This window comes from Meleagris gallopavo, chromosome 6 (assembly GCF_000146605.3).
Source record: "Meleagris gallopavo isolate NT-WF06-2002-E0010 breed Aviagen turkey brand Nicholas breeding stock chromosome 6, Turkey_5.1, whole genome shotgun sequence".
Classification (NCBI taxonomy): domain Eukaryota; kingdom Metazoa; phylum Chordata; class Aves; order Galliformes; family Phasianidae; genus Meleagris; species Meleagris gallopavo.
Genome location: NC_015016.2, coordinates 15,583,932 through 15,599,201, shown reverse-complemented (window position 1 = coordinate 15,599,201; position 15,270 = coordinate 15,583,932). Strand labels below are relative to the sequence as shown.

Sequence of the window (15,270 nt, the reverse complement as noted above, 5' to 3'; positions counted from 1 at the left end):
GTGGTAGGTAAATAGAACATGAAAGAAATAGTAATTATTATTGGTATTTATATTTAAAGGTTTTAGATAAGAAAACTCTTCTGAGGAAACTCTTCAGCAAAATCTGGGAATGTGCCACAATCCATTTCAACTTTAAAGTAGAGTGAAGATATTAAAAAAAATATACATGATAAAAGAGGGTTAAAAAGGAGAGGATTAGGGTAAATAACATTCAAGCGCTATAGAATTGCACTGTTCTCTCTGTGTTATAGTTCCATAACTTTCCTTGGATTTTCAATGATGCAGGTTGGAAAATCAACAAAAGGCTAAGAAATGGGTCCTTGCAGTACTATACTGTCATTTTGGTTACTCAGAACTAATTTTCTGATGTTACAGGTTCTTCCCTCTGTGTCTCTGCTATTGATTACAATGTGATGCATTTTGCGGTGGAGAGATTATTGTAAATTTCAAGACCAGGCTGAAATATTTTTAAATTGAATTTCAGACATATTTTCAAAAGTACTCAACTAAGCATGGTAAGCTACACTCCCATGAAGTGAGTGGGAGGTTATTTCTGAAGGGTTGATAAATGGGATTGGCTTTGCTTTTAACGTTACTCTCTTTATAGCTAAATGATAAGAATGGGCTCCTACAGTTCTTATCCCTGTTTTCTGGAAAACCTGGAAGACAAAGAACTATCTTGGGGTGGTTGAGGAGCAAAAAGAAACTCTCTGTAATTCTTCCTTTACGTTTCTTTTTCAGTTTGCTTTTAAATCAGCATTCAGAAAGGCACTGTATACTAACAGATCATAAATTACCAAATAACAAAATCAAAAAAACTCAATAGGTTAGAAACAGTTGCGTGCTTCGGGAGGGCTCTTTAAAACCACAATTCCATTTTTGCAAGATTGCTTACAATTAAAAGTATTTTACCATACTTTGGCTCTTCCTCCCTGAAAATCACCAGCTGGCTCACAGCTGGGAGATTTGCTGTCATGGAGAAGGTTTTGAGTGACGTTGTATGAAAACATATGCCAACTTCATCATAAAACCTTGTTTTAACCATCAGCCTCTGCTCTGGGAACAGAGGTGGCCATTTGGTGCCTCCTGTCTGGGAGCTGACAAGCAGCTCCTGATTGCCAGGCATCTGTCACTGGCACACATGGACGGTGACATACACCATCCAGCTCCGGATTCAGAGATGACTGGCTCCTGCATTTGTGCAGAACAGTTCTGCTTTCAATAAGAAATGATTCTGAAAAATTTACCATCCCAATTCTCTTTATGTGAAGACAGACTGGCTGTTTTGAAAGGGAAATAACTCCAAGAATTATATGACTTTCATAGTGCCTAAGAGCACTTGAATGGAGGATTAATGTTTAAATATATAGGCCACAAATAGAGGCTAGGCTTGCAATACAGAAAAAGTACAAGGGAAATATTTTTTTCCCTTCTGAAATGCCAGTCAAGGAGGAGTGCTGGTGCCAGGGCTGTAGCCCAGCACATAGGAAGCCAGCACAGGTAGTGGTGCTCACTCCACATCTGCTCTGATTTCTTACACTGATTTTCTACTGATCATGGTACAAGGAGGCTTGGCTCTGCCCTGCTCCTCATTGTAGTGACCTAGAGACCTTTCAGATTCAACAGTTTTGCTCCAGAAGCTCATGGTTCTGGTGTCCTGATAAATAAAAGAAGCCCATAGCCAGAAGTGTGTTTCTAGGAGGGAAGGACAAGTACACGTGACACTTCTGGAATTTTCATAGTCTTTATCTATTTTCATTTCAGATATATCTTCAGTTCCCATTCACGACAAAGTACGTATTGCCTATGTAAGCAGATTTGGGGCAAGTTTTGAGAGGGTAGAAACTATAATGGAAACATATAGTTTGAATTGATCAGATGATATCAAATGCTCTCCTGTTGTTAACGGACATGAGGATTCATGTATGTGAAACACTGTTCAAAGCTGGTCATTATTATTCAGGTTTTCATTCTTGTTCTCGCCCAAAAATGTGTGTGTTTATCAATTTATGGTAAACAAGTGATTACAAACTTTGTCAATGTGAAAAGAAAATTTATTTACTTTTTTCACCTTTATCTGAGGTAATTTCAAAGATATGACAAGTGGTTTCAAAACAAATATTTAGTGGAAGGAATATTGAATTTTATAAAGCAGCTAAATTTTGTGCTGTAATTTTTCTTTATTCTTCAGATTATTTCCTTCTGTTCAGAAGGGGACAGTACTAATACTTCATCAGCTAAGATTGGAATTAATTATTAATAGCAGTTTTAGTAGTAGCCATATTATTTGATGTTAAAGATGAATAATGATTTTCTCAGAAATCAAACTACGTCTTCTGGAGCAAAACATATTGTTACTCTCGTTTATTTAACTGCTCTTGTTGAATAGTGATGAACAAGATTCACACAGTTATCAGCGGTAAGACTGAGGCACCAAAGAGTCTGGAAAACAGATTTTTGTCACAAAGTCAAATGAATAACTGTAACCGGTTTAGAAAATTTAGCTCCTCAGCAAATATAATTATGCTAATGTCATTGACATTCAGTTGAACTTCATCACTGTGAAATTTCTCAAAGAATTTTGTTTCCATATCTTCAATTGTTACAAATGTAAAACCTTGGCATAGAAGTATACTGTAAGATTATGCTCCTGATATCAAGTACATTTCATCAGTAAGAGTCACTAGCAGTTCAAAAGCTCTGGAGAAGCATGAAATTATTGATTAACTCCAAACACTAAAACACAGTGCTTACATTTCTCTGGTCTTGTGAACAAATAACAAAGTAAATAAACAACTGAAAAATAAACAATCAAAAAAGCCAACCCAACCCTGATTACCTCTGTGATGTTCTATAAAAATGGTAATAATTAAATAAATAGGCTCATGCTGGCAAGCCAGATGAGCTATTACCAGAAGATGGCAGTGATGTCTTATTACACCTTTAGTCACGATGACATTTACAAGAATAACCTAATTGCTGTATAGTTATATCATAGTAAAAAAGGAACACTGGCATAATCAAACCAATTATCTCCTGGTATCTTTAGCCCTCTATTTGATGTGGTAAATTTTTTCAGTAATTTTCAATTCTGTTACTTCTATTTTTAGAGAGAAGTTGTTTTTGGAATCCAGCAAAGCTCTAACAACATGAACACATTCTTTAGTTATAACATTAACAAACAGCTTATACACCTTAATTTCAATTATTTCTAAATTTGTGAAATCTGGATAGTGGCCATTTTCCTGTGACTCACTAAGTATGGGCAATTCTTATTTGCTTCCATTTTGTGCTAATTTAGGGGATCTGCGAAACAATAACGGAAAAACGTAGTAATAGTTATTTTCCCATAAACACTACCATTTATTTTATTTTATCCACCTTGTGTCTGCATGTGTAAGTTCCCAGATGCTAACCACAAACCATTTCATTAAAGAGGAATTCCCCAATCTCAGCAGAATAATGCTATACTTGCAAAATGTCTTTAATTTCATGTAGCAATGAGAGCCTGACAATCATTCTCTATCCCAGATGATGCAAGGAACTATAAAGAGAACATCAAGGTTTCTGTTTTTAATTTCATAGGTCACAGAATTATACCATCCGGAACTAGGTGAATGAGTGATTTGTGGAAGGTATGCAGTGCCTTTTGCTATAAATCCTGTCATCGTACACTCTTCATTGTCTCAGCAAGAATGAATGTGTCTACTATTGTAGCGCTGCTGTGAACTGGAAGTCTTTCAGACCAAAGGGGATGCTGCTTATAAACGATGCAACACTAATGACATGATCTGCCCATTTATATTTTTCTTAGCCAAACAGGTTTTAATTAGAAACTGTATGAATTATATGAATGAACTTAAACTGTATTATTTGCAATAACACTGACTTAAGGGCTTTCCTTTGCCAGTTACAGGTTCCCTAAGCTCCTTTTTGCTATGTAAATGTGAAAATCCAAACCTTAGCAATGGATTGGAAGCGCTGATTCTCCTAAAGTCCCTTAAGCAAACTGAACACTGAGCTTCCATGTCAAGCCCCTTAAGTCATTTAATGGAATTTGGGAATTCAGCACACTTGAGGTAATTTCCTGGCTATTCATCTATAATGTCTACAGCCCGTTCCAAATTTTGACACACAGTTATATTATAACCAACCCTGATCCACCTGCGCAAACAGTAAACTCTTGAAAACGTAAAATGTGAAGAAATGGGCTTTCTTAGTACATTTAGAAAGGAAGATAAATCATATTGAACTGGAAATAACAGATGATCAGATCTTCAATGCCTGAATACCTGTGCATGTTTTTATCTAAGAACTGAATGCAAAACATTGTTGATAATGCAACAGTGTTAATTCTTCAAATTATTATGTTTGCCAAACAACTAAACACTTGAAGCAATCCTACCGCACAATTAGTATTCATGTTTGTCTAACATAAGCTTTGCCTATTAATTTATACACATTTACTTTAGTTCTTTTCAGAGTATTTTTGGCTTCATTTGAATTTACCAGGTTGCTGGTGTATTTTAAATTATTCAGCTTTCTGAAGGAACAGATATGTCACAGAAAAGATTTAAAAAAAAAAAAATAACTGGGAATTGGAAGCTTTTAAAAGATCAAGGGTGGCAATGCAAAGATGTAGGTCACATAAAATTTAAAGTTCATGGAACACACTAAAGGCTTTTAAATACCTCTCAGCAGGAAATCTGTGAGTGAGTAGGACTGCAGGTCCTCACTGTATGGAAATGTCTTTATATTATGAATAATTCTGAACTCCAAAATGCTCATACAGCTCCAAATCTTTCTCCTCTTGCCAGCATCTGAAAATATGAAGTTTTGTTGGGCTTCTCATCAGAAAAAGCATATACCCAAGTAACTATAAAATAATTTGATATGCTTTCTGAAGTTCAGAAAAATCTTTGAATATTCTTTTTTAAAGATGAACAGAACAGCTTGGTGGCTGAGGAAGGCTGCTTTAGATAGATATTGGTATCTGCTGTATTTGAAATAGGAAACTTTTCCTTTCCAAATATTTTCATAGATGATAGCCTTTCTCAGCCTATTTGAACTAATACTAATATTTTTTTTATCATACATATTGTGTTTCAGAACCCACTTCAAGAATTTCATTTTCCTCCAGCATGGTAGCTAGTGTGATTGAAGCCATACAAGCTCCAATTATACAACTCAAAGTCCAGCGATGAAATCTAAAAAAACCATTTCCTTTACTGTTCTACCTCTCCTTTATTTTTCTTCATATTTTGAAAGCTCAGACTATTTCTACTCCCGGGAAAATATATATATTTATTTTTTGTACTTTTTTGGAGGAAAAGTAATTAAAAAAATGAAAATTCCACATAACATGAAGATTAATTTGTAGGTGCTTTTCAGAGAGATAATCAGAATTTCCCATTCTGGATAATGCTTTTGATTGTAGTTTTGTTAGAGAAACGTACTCATCCTATGGTTGCATCTGTCAGTGATGTCATTTTGAAGGAAGAAAGTTTAAAAGAAATATTTTGGTGGTTATGCATAAACTCAAATCATATAAAAAACTCTCTGGTTGGAATAATTTATGCCAGTTTCTACTGTGATTTTGTCTAATAAAACAAATGCAAAGTTCACTTTCTGATGACTGAAGAATTGGACTATGCAGAAAAAAAAAAACAAAACAAACTGGCAGAGCAAATCACCTCAGCTGTTGGCTGTAAAGGAAAATGGAATATAGAGATGGTCTCTGTTAAAAAGAAAAACTGTTACTGAAGAATCATTTCTACATTCTGGAGACTTCTTTTGAAAAATGATGACCCTGGTAACTGGGCAGACAAAGAATACGTTATTAGTGAGCATTAACTTCAGGACTGCAGCCAAGGGACAGATATTAGAAAATGAATAAACCACTAAAAATCTCTTTCTCTCTCAAGGTTGTGGAAATATAATGGCAAATTAATTAAGAGAAACCATACAATTACGTGCTGCTACCTTGTCAATTCATAAGCTAAAATGGTTGTATGGGGTCAACATTTGGATGCAACCCTTTTGTGGGAGCATATGAATCAACAAACTCCAAACTATGTAGACTAAAAGCTAGACACATTGTTCAACAGTATCAAAGGGACAATATCCTCCTTTTGGGCAGATTCTATTGCCTGTTTCTTAGGTAGTGTAAGCCAAGTTTTATAGTGGAAATTCATGTTCAGTACAGGAAAAGAATTGCTTATTGCACTAAGAGAGGGTCTACTAAAGAATAATAGGCTAAAAGCTGAAAATACGAAATTCTTCATGGTGACATTTACTGGATAGATTCCCAAGATAAATGGTAAGGCAGGATTTTCAATGTAAATCTTGGCTGCATTACTGAAAATTTCTAGAATGATAGAGACAATTGGAAAGGATAGATGGTACATGACAAGATATTAGCCCATGTTCCAGGGAAATATCTCAGCCATTTGTTTCCAGTATGAACACAGGCAAATATCTTGGAAGATATCAGTGTAATGCAGTGTTATGCAGTAGTATTCAACCTAGCTTGTGTTCTGTGACTCTGGAAATCTGACTTCTCTAATCATTTTAGCGTATGCTTTGGATACCAATTTCTGTCACCTTAATTAACCTCTTAAACTCATGTCTTTGAGCATACTTTTTGGACTCTGCCTAAAGTCAGTGGGAAAAGAGAGAGGCAATTTTTAAGTGGCGTTGGATGTTAGCATTTTTATACACTATTTGTGGACTTCTTTCCAGATGTGTCTGTTTTTCCGTAGACTTCAGAAGAAGCTTGATGAGTATCTTAGGATAGACGCATGGCTTGTCAAAGATTAATGTGAACACAAATCTCATCCTCAGTATCTCAATTCTCCATCCACCCTCAGGAATATTGACATATGCAGGACAACCTCATAGTAGCTCTGACATTCTACAGAAGCTATAGATGGGTTATATCCAAACATTACTGAGAATCGTATCTACTGACAGATACAATAGTAACCTCAAAGGAAAATTAGAATAGCATAATTTATTAGCTTGATTTTTTTTTGTGGTGTTGTTTTGTTTCTCTGTCAATATTGTAATATAGTTCAAAAGGTCTACATGCACAACATAACTAAAATTGTTATTTCAAAAGCGGTCGATGATTTGTTATTAATAGCATTACTGTAGTCACCATAATTATTTGAAAAGAACAGTAATACAACTTCCCAGCTGTCTTTCTTCCTGTAGACTGTGTTTTAACTATATCTTTTGACATGGAAAACACTGACCAGTAATATGAAGAATAACACTATATGCGGGATTTTTTTTCACTGAATCCACTGGTTTAATGAGGAAGACGGTCGTTCTCTCAACTGCTGCAAATCATTCTGACAGTTGACAAAAAATGGAGGATGAATTCACTTGGTGCCTCTTCAGTTCCCTCTCTGATGTTTTTAAACTTGAGTTATAATAGTATCCCATTTCCCTGACCTGTATAAGGAATGTAGGCTCAGTTACTTTTTCGTTTTAAAAGTCAGAGATTCCAGCTGGTAACAGCAGCTTTTTGGCTCTTTGAAGTACAGATAACAGATAATATTAGCTTTACAAAAGCCCAGCAACATTTATTAAATTTTACAAGCCTTCCTTCTAAATACACAATATCTTTTAAAAACTTGATCTAAGGGGGATTATGAGAAATCGAGTGCAGTGAGAGCAGAGAGACTGCTGCCTGGTGCAGTTCAGAAGCAGTAGTGAACACATGGCAGAGTATTTGTTCTCCAAGAAATTTTCATTTGCTTCTTTATTAGTCATTTTTAGGTATTTTTAGGTACAGTTTAAAAATAAGAACAGTGCTAATCTGACAAGATATATGTGTCTGCTAGAACTGATCTACCAACTTGAGGCATTTGCTGATTTGGTGTCCCAGCTCTCTACTCTCTGATTTTTTTTCCTTTTTTGGAAATGATGATAAGGAACAGTCACTCTGAGAGGTAAAAAGGACAGCTTCCTTTGAAAAGGTGAACACACACCCTAACAGAGAAAATTCGATGGTTATATTTTCTCTTTTATAGACATAACTGAAGTTAAAAAAAAAAGGTGTTCTAACACTTTTCAGAGAGGTAAAAAAAGTAAAAACACATCTGCATTCTTAAACATAGGATTAATGCTTAGGTGGATACTAGGCCTCTAGTAAGAATATGGAGTAGCAATGATTGGCAATACTCAATTCCATTAATGTAAAATTATATTAATCCTTTTATATAGTAATAGTTAAATAATAAGAATTAGTTTGATTTTTCAGGTTCTAGGAAGATTACACAAACAATAGTACTGACTAAAAGAGCTAGGACTCTGAAAGTCAAAGATATTCTCCTTCTCTTCATTTTTCACTCCTCAGGGAAAGTCCTTTGTTTGCAGCAAAAAAGGTTAAGAGGTTGAAGCCAAACCTCTGAGAAGATGATGAAGGTACAGAGTGGGCATTCAATCTGTGATCTCCCTATGCAAGAGAAATATGCAAATTGGATGGTAAGAAGATGGCACAAAGGGTAGCTATCATGCCCATGCTCAGTCATTTATAAAATATATAGTAGAATATTCAATTTTATTTGATGTTTAAATATTTCTTCCAAGTCATACATTATGCCAGTGTACATCAAAATGTTATCAAGTACAGGAATGACTGTAATCAAATTGAGAGAGGACAAGTCCAATGCCCTTTTTTTTTCCTTGGAGATTTAGGATTAATACTTCATTGTTATTAGAATAGAACATGAACAATCATCTGTGTAATCATATGTTCAAATAGAAAAGGTGTTTCTCTTGTGCTTTTTTGAGGGAGGGGACTGAGGGGTGGAGTAGTCTTTGAATAGTTTAGATAATCGAGTCAGATCTACTTTCATGTTAGCAGAATACTTTAAGATGCATCAAGCTTTAGGGCAAACAAATAATACAAGAAAAACAGTGATGAAAAAAATGTTCACTAACACTTTTATTAACAAAGCTTATTAAGACGGCAGTTGTAAAATAATTGACTGATGTAAAATTTCTGGTGAAAATGACTTTCAGAACACTTCAGTTTCAGATGGAGATGCCTGGTACATGTGGAATTCCCTAGCTGACCTGCTTATGAATACTTGACTCCAGCAAAGACACAAAAAAGATTGAAATGTAGAAGATTCATTGTACCTGTAAGGACTATACTATATGTATTCATCTTTAGGGAAATAGCTGGAAATGTAAAGTAATTCTTATGTCTTTTGCTCCATCTCTGTGTAATCAATCAGTAAATTAAGGATTTCTGGTGCTCATGGTCCCTGAAATCTATGTAAAGTTCTGTCATTAGGCAACTATAACTGTGGTTTCTGGCTAGCCCTAGGTCTAAAGGAGTACATTTTTTTCCTGGGTAATTTTTTCCATGGAAGAACCCATCACCCCTTCCAACACAGGCTTATTTGAATGGAAATTTGAATGGTACATTAGGTGCTTGGCTGAGCAATGGAATATCTGCCAGTTCGGCAATGCCAAATGATCAAATTCAGCACAATAAAAAGGGTAGTGAGCAATACATTACAGCCGAGTCACACTATGTTATAGTATGATGCACGCAAGACTTTTTTTCCAAATTCAGACTTTCCTTTTGGTATTATTATTTTTTACACATTGGTAGATAGATATGCAAGCTTTGTGATTACACTGCTCTTTACCACTGATATCAAGTTTACAGAAAGTATTCTGGACATAAGTCTGCTGAAGCTGCAGCAACCTTATTATGTATAAATGACTAACCACTAACAAATCTGTTTTACTCTTTACATTAGCTCCACTTCACCTAATGGTCATAGATCAACATGGGCAATTATATGTGAAATTGTAAGATTTCTTGATTTATTTTCTCATAACTCTCAACTGTACTCTATCGTTGCCTTAAAAGTAAATATCTTTTAATACAGTTTATAGGTAATTTTGTGTGTTATACATGAATTGCTCAGCTTTCAATAGATGCAAAGAATTGTAACATTTCCCAGTATTTATAACTAACATTACACTGTCTTGAAGTATTAGAGCTAGATACTTCAAAGTTCCTAATCATGAGTTTAAAAAATAAATAAACACAAAGTATGAAGATATATGCAGTTTTCTTGGATGTCCTACCTTTTCTTTCTTTCTTTTTTTTTTTCTTTTTTAGTCAACACAGTTGCTCATTCCTTCACTCTAGAATTACAGAAAGATTTTTCCAAAACAGGTGTCCATTTTGTCTTCTAACTAAATAAAGCCTAAAAATAGAACACAAAGCAGAATACAAAGCCTGGCTTTTTCCTCTTAAAATATTTTCAGCATAAAGTTGCCACCAGATTTCTTTTGCACTATGCTGTGTACCTGCTTCTAACAGTCATTTCTGTTATGCTGAAATACAGCATCAGCAGAGTACACAGCATGAATATTAGAACATTTCAGCATACTACCAGTAAGGATTTTCATATACATATTATAAATTTACAGAATTTGTATACTTATTGTAAATTGTTTATCACTATAGATATACATAGTTAAATTACCAATCAGAGAGATGGGCAGTCTACTCACGATGAAAAATGGACGCCGCAATTATAGTTGTTATTATTGCAACTAGTATAATTTCCTGAGTATATTTCTCTAAATAAATCATGAGATCGTACCTACCATCCAGGTATATTTCATGTACTCAGTTCAGTGAACTGAAAGCTATGACTATTTTATCATGATCTATCATCAAGTCACATATTCTTTTATTTATCTTAACCGGTTTGACTGTCTCAGATTTACAAATGACTGCAGCTTTTAGTTAGGCAATTAGGTTGCTAATGAATGAATGTAATAAAAAAATTAAAGTATTGCTAGCTGAAACTTTCTGAAATTTCAAACTATCCAAGGGTAAAAATCTGTTTTGTTGTTGATGTTAATGTGCTTAATATTTCTAGTTTTGTTCATTATTTTTTATTTCTTTTACATATGTATATGAAGTGTAACTGTAATAGGTTATGCATATGGATTTGCATCCTACTAGATCTTCCTATTCTGTCTGGCCTACACTTTCATACTACTATTTATGTAGAAAATGACACTCTTAACATACTGCAAATCATTGGTCATCAGTCTCATACTCTGCACCTTCTTCCTGTCAACTAATATTCTAACTTCCAAGCACAAATATATAAAAAAAAAGTATCAGTACCATCTTCATGGAAACCCTTGCAGAAAGGGACATAAATGTGTACTAATTTAATTATTGTTAGCAATCATGCTCATTTACACTTTTTCTATATTCAACAAGCTCTTACAGAAATGTTTGGATAAGATTAAAATAACAACATATGTAATTTGATTATCAAAAAGAATTTTGTATCTGTCATTTTATGTAAAATAAACATAAACTGAACACTGACAAAAATTTCATGAGGAGGAGATTGGCACTGAAACTGTTTCCCAATGAAAATGGAGCTGGAAACATTAAGAGATTAAAAGCTAGACAAGATAAAGAACAGAAAGGGGAAACACTGAAGTAACAGAGAGAGAAAATATATTCAATAGGTGTTTTTCAATCTCTCACCTCTAAGATTTTGTGATTTTTTTTCTGCTTGAGAAATTTTAAAAAGCTTCTTTTTGATAAATAGAATGATTCTGTTATCTAAAGCTATATGGTTTAAGCTGATGAGCAACTCGAGAGCTCTAAGTTAGTGCTCTTGAGGTGGCTCTCAAATGATGATAGAACAAAATGGAGCAGCAATTAAATAATTTTAAGGATAATTACAAAAATATGACTTTAATTTAAAATACATGGATGTTATCCTACCAACACCATATTAATTCTGAAGAACACTAAATATGGTCTGCTAAGCTTATTTATTAGAAATAGAATTACGCTAAAAAAAAAAAATCTTTCCAGATGATAAGGTCTTTCCAACTGGGGCTGTTCTGTGATTATTTACTCTATAAACATATATGGTTACTTCTTTGTGTTATCTTTTAAATTCTCTTGAGATTTTGGTATACTACAGTTTTGCATGGTATTTGCCCAATACCTACCTTACACAATCAAGTTTTGTTCTAAGGAAACAGCAACCTAGCCTACCTTAGTGGTAGCAAATTTAGCAGAGTAAAGAGCATTTCTCAAAATATATGCTTCTAAAAAAAGTCTGTAAGGTCAAAGGTGTAAGGAGAACAGGTGTAATAATAAACATGGGACATCTTTAAGAAGAGGCAGAGTTGCAGTTTATTTCCAGACAAGAACTGAATATGAATCAATAAAAATAATAACTCAAGGGAATTCAGTAATTCTCACAAGAGATTCTTCTCATACCATGTAAAGCTAAAAGCAAGAAGACAATCAGCACCGAAGACCAACAAATAAATTCAAATGCTGTCTTATTTCTTATTTGCTTTTTCTTTTATTACTTATTTGCCCTTTAGCTTCATCTCTATTCAAAAACTATACTAACTTAAATAAGCTGATAGAAATGTAGTCAAATCTATGCAACCTTAGCAGTTGTATCCTTTTACAACCTGAATAACCTGAGTTATTTAAAATTTATTTAAGTAAAGATCTAGCTGGTTTACATGAATTTGTTGTGCAGTTAGTGTAATTTCTCTAATATTCACAAGGTTTGAAATGCAACCTATGAGAGTGATGATTTCAATTCAAGATGTACTGCCCGTTTCCTGTATCAGAAACACTGAATTTATTAAATGATCATTATATAATTAGGAAGAGAGAGTGGTGAGGTTTCATGAAGTCAAATGATTTCAAGTGTACTTCTGAAGTGAAAAAGATAGTTATTCTGCAAGTATAGAGGACCAACAAAGAAAGGGATAAAGAACCAAGAAAAAAAATTGCTGAAGGTAAACAGTAAGATCAAAGCAGGATAAGAACAACAAGGAGAGCTTTTGAAGTCTGAGAAGGCTGAAGAAATATTAGAGAAAACAGTTTTAGAATTAAATTAATTATTACTCAAAATGTATATATTAGTGTTTTTGTCTATTAATTTGTTTATACGAGACAGAGAAATGAGATTGACGAGAATTACATAAGATATTAAATTTATTATTATTGGTATTGAAGTTAGACTTACTTTAGGAAGTTTTATTTAGGACAAATAAATGTGAGGTCCTTTATTTCAATAAAACTATATTGATATTCAACAGCTCCCAGAATATCTTAGCTTTAATAAAATGCTTAAATTTTATTTTATTTTATTTTAAATCTCTTTTCTTGTCTTCCTTCAGAATCCAGCTTATTCTGCAAGACAAAATCCGTAAAGACAGCCAATTGTCTTCATAACAGTTCAGATTCATTTTCTCACCCCCATATTATTAGATGAATTATTGTTCCTATTTGAACTGAATTTATCTTGCCTGTTTGAACATTTTATGAAACTTTGATACCTAAATAGACGAGGAACCTTTCAAAGCTCAAATTCCAATAAAGAGGTATATTTGTTTTTTTCATCTTTGGTTGGAAATTTCAGGAGAGTTGACGCTGATGTGTGTCTTTTCTTTCTGTTCTATTACTTAAGACAAATTCTTACTTCTATTGCACAATGTTTGTTTGTTTATTTAACTAATTAATTAGTTAGATAATTTGGGGGAACATCTTGACAAACTTGCAATGTTTTTTTGTCTAAAAATAGAAATAATCCAATATTTTGAATTTATTTTATAGTGAGAATATTAGTACAAGAGTAATAAAAAAAAAAAACAAGAATGCATTCATCCTGGTTTACAAACCGATGGATCAACTATGTGAAGAATTTTACAGATAAGTAAGTGATAATTGCTTAAGTCATGCAGTAATACACTCAGTGGAAGAAACCTCATGCCAGCCCCCCAGTGAAACCTTTACTTAAAATTCTTTGTTTTCACAGCATGGAGTTCTATGAAGTACAGAAGGAATACTGAAAAGTTAGATATTTCAGGTTGAACATCATTTGCATATTTTTACCAAAGTGCCCCAAACTAGATGATTAAATCTTCAGAGGTTCTTTTACTGTCAGTGGAGAGCAATGGAGTGCCTTCCTAGAGGCTGACTCATTTTAACATACTTATCTGAGATAAATCAGATGTATTAATCTTGAATGCTTTTTTCTCTTTTTTGGCTATTCAGAGGTCCAAGGATGACTAACTCAGACATCAAAATATACCCTTTGGATATGAAAGATTAAGGAAGAGAAATTCTACTGCTAAAGTTTTGTTTTACAAAGCTTCACAACTGTAAAGGCATGAGGCACATACACAGAAATGATTCAGTGCATTTAATCACAGGCCAATTGCTGCATACATTTGCAAGGATGATACCTCTCCTTTACAGCAACATGTAGTTCTCAAAAAGTAATGCTCAGCTACTGTCAACTAAGCATAATTTTGTTCTCTCTCCATCTAAAATACTGAGTTATTAGCAAGCAGAATCAGAACAATATCACTGCAATTCCCTTAGGACTGCCATAAGACAGGGTCATTGGGGGTATTATAAAAAGTAAAATATCTCTCCTCCCCACACTGCTGTAATGCTGTCTGTACTGAAGAAATGCAACTCTAACAGTAATTGTACAATATGTTTCCATATTAATGTTATCCTGAATAAAGATGATTACATTTTAAAAAGACTTTTAACTAGAATATCTTCTTGATCAATGCTGATAATAGTTTTGCTTCTCCATCTGTCTAGCTAACTCCTGATTTTTTGTTAAAGGCAAGGAAAAAAGGAAAGGAATGTAAGCAGATGCAGATGGCATTGGAATCCAGGATATCTACAAAGATTTGCATGAACAGAACAAGCAGCACATGGATAAGGTTACCATGGAGTGGATTTGAATGCCAAATAATTAAAACAAAATAGGAGAAAGTAAGAAGTAGCACTATGCGGTATATACCATGATCACACTAGACAACGGTATTTCATGTGCTTTTTGGGCATGCATATCACACCAAGTATTTAATGCCTGTAGAAACAACAGAAGGTGCAGAATTATACCTTTGTTTCCTGGAGTTCCTCAGATGCCCTAAGGGGTTAGAAGAACACTGGAAATCTTTTGCACTGTTAACACAATCAGAAAACAAGGATAAAACATTGTTCTTTTTATGCATATTAACAGGATTTTACCCAGTAGGACTTCGAGCTTTTGCAGCTTTATGGAATGTTATGTGAATGGAAAACATAGTAACCTAATAAATAACAATTAATTAAATAAATACTTCAGTCTATTTGATCAGTTCCATTGTATAGCTACAGTCTAAGCACTCCATTTCATGCTAATATATTCTGATTAATTT

General features: G+C 33.8%; 1 long non-coding RNA gene across 3 annotated transcripts; it reads left to right on the top strand.

Moving 5' to 3' along the window:
* Positions 1–217: 217 nt before the first annotated feature.
* On the top strand, positions 218–14,603 carry LOC116216736. Of its 3 annotated transcripts, XR_004160089.1 has the most exons (7): positions 228–515; positions 1,765–1,793; positions 3,586–3,635; positions 8,366–8,493; positions 9,044–9,155; positions 13,228–13,431; positions 14,105–14,603. It is a non-coding gene; the product is annotated as an uncharacterized LOC116216736 (long non-coding RNA). The 3 variants fall into 3 exon arrangements; XR_004160087.1 differs by having other exon boundaries at positions 218–515; positions 13,228–14,603; XR_004160088.1 differs by lacking the exon at positions 1,765–1,793 and having other exon boundaries at positions 227–515; positions 13,228–14,603.
* The last annotated feature ends 667 nt before the right edge of the window (positions 14,604–15,270 follow it).